The 4,377-nt window shown below is 33.2% G+C and overlaps 1 long non-coding RNA gene across 1 annotated transcript; it reads right to left on the reverse strand.

The window, feature by feature from the left end:
- Positions 1-825: 825 nt before the first annotated feature.
- On the reverse strand, positions 826-1,277 carry LOC120146372. Its single transcript, XR_005518213.1, has 3 exons — positions 1,195-1,277; positions 1,076-1,102; positions 826-929 (listed from the first exon to the last, which is right to left on the reverse strand). It is a non-coding gene; the product is annotated as an uncharacterized LOC120146372 (long non-coding RNA).
- Between the last annotated feature and the right edge of the window lie 3,100 nt (positions 1,278-4,377).

Below are 4,377 nucleotides of genomic sequence, written 5' to 3' on the forward strand. Positions count from 1 at the left end.
TATCAGCATGCTTAATTCACAACTTCTAAACGGGAAATATAGTACAACTCAAATACCCACCTTGGCACATAGAACTCCAATTACAATCCCTCTAAGGTGAGAAAGACGGACAATAATGCATAAAGTATGGAAACAGGAATTACTCAATCGCACTGATTTAGCAAATTAGATACTATATTACATATCGATCAGCTGGTATCCATAGATCAGTTAAAAGCATAGCAGCAGAGCCCCAAACAAAGGGAACTAATTAACAACACAGAAAATATTAGGAACAAAAGGCATATTGACAGTGGAACTTACATTTTATTAAAGAACGTTTCCAATAATACTGAGAATTAAGCTTAATTATTTCAAATAATAATGCATTAATGCTTACCTTTGGGACAGGAACTTCCCATGTTGCCACTGTCTTCAAGTCTAAATATAAAATTAACAACCAAAAAATTCAATGAGAATAGACTCTAACCAATTGACTAGAGAGCCACTGACTAATAAAAACTAACATACCATGGTTGCAAAAATCAATGCCAGGGAGAAGACCCTCGACCCTGATAATTTCTTCTTGTTTCGATGTGGAAGTTGCTCCATTGACTTTGTTATCATTCTCATGACCCTCAAATCTTGATATAAACCCAAAATAAATAAAAATCTTTAACCTCAGCTCCATGTTAATACAGTAAACTTTCACCTGTGAAAGCAAATAAGAGGAAAGATCCAGGAACAAAAGTGGTAAGAACTAAAGTGTAACCTCACTTTTTCCATCAATTTCATTAACAGGCTCTCCACTTAGTCCACTATGACTGATGGTTACCTCATAACTTCTTTCAACTGGACAGGTTGTCTCGGTATCTTTTTGAATTTGGGGAAATACATAAGAATATGGAAGATGAAGGTTCAGAGCACGAGACCAAAATATAGAATTCGCCCTAGCATTACAGAAATAATTCAGTATTAACCACCAAAGTTCGAAGTGCAAGGAATGTCATCATATCATAGTCAATCTCCTTCATTGTCCTCACCCACCCCATTTTGAGAGAGAATAAGAAAGAGTTCATTTTGAGGAGATCCCTACCAAAGGAAATCTTCAAAGCAGACCTCACTGTAAAAGAAGCATTAACAACAATTCATAATTGGGAAAAAGGAAAATAAACACACTTGATTTCTATTTTATTCGATGTAATTAACACCGACCTTTCTGAAACTCCATCAAGAGCAAGAAGTTTCTTCACCAAACCCTTCACTTTATCTTCGTACATAGAAATCAAATCCTTTTTCTATAAAACAATTACACTAACTTTCATCATCATGGGTAGTCAAATTACATGCATTTCATCTTCGAAACCGATTAGTATAAAGTAATAGGTAAATTTAAAATGTAATATACCAGTTTAATGACAAGATACGTAAACATAAAGTATCGATACTTTTTGTATGTGTATCGATACTTTTTGTCTAGTATGCATCCCAAACGAGATACACACATAAAGTATCGATACACTTATGTAAAGTATCGATTCTTAAAACTTCAAAACCAATTAATTTAAGGTAATAGCTAAATTTACAAGGTTAGAGGTAAAAATATACCGGTTTAAAGACAAAATACGTAAACATGAAGTATCGATACTTTTTGTATTTGTATCGATACTTTTTTGTCCAGTATGTTTTCCAAACTAGATGCACGCAGAAAGTATCGATACACGTACGAGAAGTATCGATTCTTAAAACTTCAAAACTGATTAATATAAAGTAATAGGTAAATTTACAATGTAAGTGGTAAAAATATACCGGTTTAGTGAAAAAATATGTAAACACAAAGTATCAATACTTTTTGTATGTGTATCGATACTTTTTGTCCAGTATGCTTTCCAAACTAGATGCATGTAGAAAGTATCGATACACGTACGAGAGGTATCGATTCTTAAAAATTCAAAACCGATTAGTATAAAGTAATAAGTAAATTTACAATGTAAGCGGTAAAAATATACATGTTTAATGACAAAATACGTAAACACAAAGTATCAATATTTTTTGTATGTGTATTGATACTTTTTGTCCAGTATGAAAACACCGACACTTTCAACACAATTACCGATATTAGGATATTAATCGGTGAAGTTAACATTTTTAAACCGGTTTCATTACTATTAACCTATAAACAAAACCGGCCACGCCTATTTTTTTGTCTTCATTATTTAAAAGAAAAAGAAATCGATCCTCCCATCCATATCGAAAACCCTACACCCAAAAGTTTAAAGAGAACTCTTCCACTCCGACGAATACCAGTGTTCAGAAATATTGCACCATTCAATCTTCCTAAATTCTCCCTTGCAACTATTACTATAAAGTTTGCAGGTAAATTTATTGATATTTTTCCATAAATTAGGGTTTGATTAATTTAGGGATTTAACTCTTTTTTTCCTTAATGTGTTTGTGTTCCATGTAACAACATTCACACCTAACAATGGCTCCAAAACATCAGAGGCACATATTTTCTCTACGAAAATCTTATTCTCAACCAAGCTATTCTTCTCATGTAAGGGATTCTGAGCAAATCATGTCGTTTGATATAAACAAATTTAGAATTGATGAGGAGAAAGAAAAATGGCATCAATGTTTCAAAGTAAGGAAGATTCGTTCCGAATGTGTCATTGACATGGATTTCATGTTCGATGAAAAATATAATTTTAGTTTTAAATCGAAAATTACATCTTGGGGTTGGCTTGAATTTCTTGGTGTAGAACCAAAATATTTCCCAAACCTAATTAGATTCTTTTACAATAATGCTTTATTTGACAGTGAGCCTAATAGATATAACATCATCGGAATTTATACGCATATAATGGGGAAGGATATATATATATATCTTCAGATTCTATTATTGCGGGTATAAGTGTCGAGAATAAAGGGGATTCGAATGAAACTGATATAGATCCTACAATAAAATGTGTTGACAGAAATAGCCCCATTCACCTAGATGTGGAGGCCAGAGTGTTTCACAAAATGCTCACTTGGTTTATTCAGCCTTTTGGGGGAATTTTTCGTACTTCAAGATTACAATTATTGGTGGTTAGAGAAGTATAGCTCTAAAATCGCTCCAAACATTGCTCAACTGATATTTCAAACAATTGTTAATATAGTCAGAAAGCGAGCATCTATCACAACTTCACTACCATATGGATGTGTCATCACCCATCTGTTGAAGAAGCATGAAGTTGATTTTTCGCTTGACTCCCATGTTCGATTAACCCATAAGATTGACATGTTATCCATGACTAGAGCGGGATACGAATTTATTAAAATATCGGTTGGAGTAAAAAGGATGGCATTAGAGTAGAACAATAGAAGGAGCAATTGTACCCCATTGGCCATGGAGACCACTAACCGATGGAAGACGCAACGATGGAAGATGCTATATCTGGAGAGGATATTACAATGAAGACAATGATGGAATACATGGTGAACTTCCAGGAGCATTTTGATTCTTGTGTGGGCCACATCAATGACCAACTAGGGTAAATACGAGCCAATATTTCATCATTGCGCGATGAAGTCTCCAGCTTGCGTAACGAATTATGTCAACAACATCAAACAAGTTAGGTAAGTCATTATTTATGTTCTAAACATTTACATGTTGTAAAATGTATTTGCTTTTCTTATAACAGTGGTGGACAACCGAGTGCTAAATGAAGATGACGCCATTACAGATGATGACGACGACGATGAAGATCCAAACAAGTATATCGTGTCTGCAACACCACCGGCAAGAAAACTTGTCATTTTTATGTCAATGGAGTCCTTGCCTACTTCTCAAGAAATCAAAAAGGTTTTAATTTTGTTCATTTGCATCCATTATTTTAACCTATAAGTGTACTACTTTAATGTCATTTTGTTCATGTTGTAGATGTTATACTGAGACCAAGAGTATATAAATTTCTGCATTTTTGTTTAGATAATTTTTTTTGTTGCCATTTGGTTTTCCAAGATGAGGTAAACACTGTTAAGCAATTGAATTACTATAGAAAAATGGGCCATCTACAATTAGATGTTAATCTTCAAAATTGTTAACAATCTCATGCATAACATTGATCGTGTATTTCAAAAACTACTTTTATTGTATGACCAATTTATATTCATTTGGGTAAGATGAATGTCATTAAACATTGCTTACTTTTATTTGTTTATGATTCCTAGATATTTATGTTCGACTGTCTGTATAAACATGATCAAGGAAAGTGAAAAAAAAAGATAGTGTTACCTACTGTAAAGATCTCCATGATGTTTGGAATGTTTTCCTCAATTTAATGCCCTAAATATACTGTTTGTCGATGATTCAGTGGAAAAATGATTTATAATCCGGTAAGTTACATGTTTTCC

This window comes from Hibiscus syriacus, unplaced genomic scaffold, assembly GCF_006381635.1.
Source record: "Hibiscus syriacus cultivar Baekdansim isolate YM2019G1 unplaced genomic scaffold, ASM638163v2 tig00110912_pilon, whole genome shotgun sequence".
NCBI lineage: Eukaryota > Viridiplantae > Streptophyta > Magnoliopsida > Malvales > Malvaceae > Hibiscus > Hibiscus syriacus.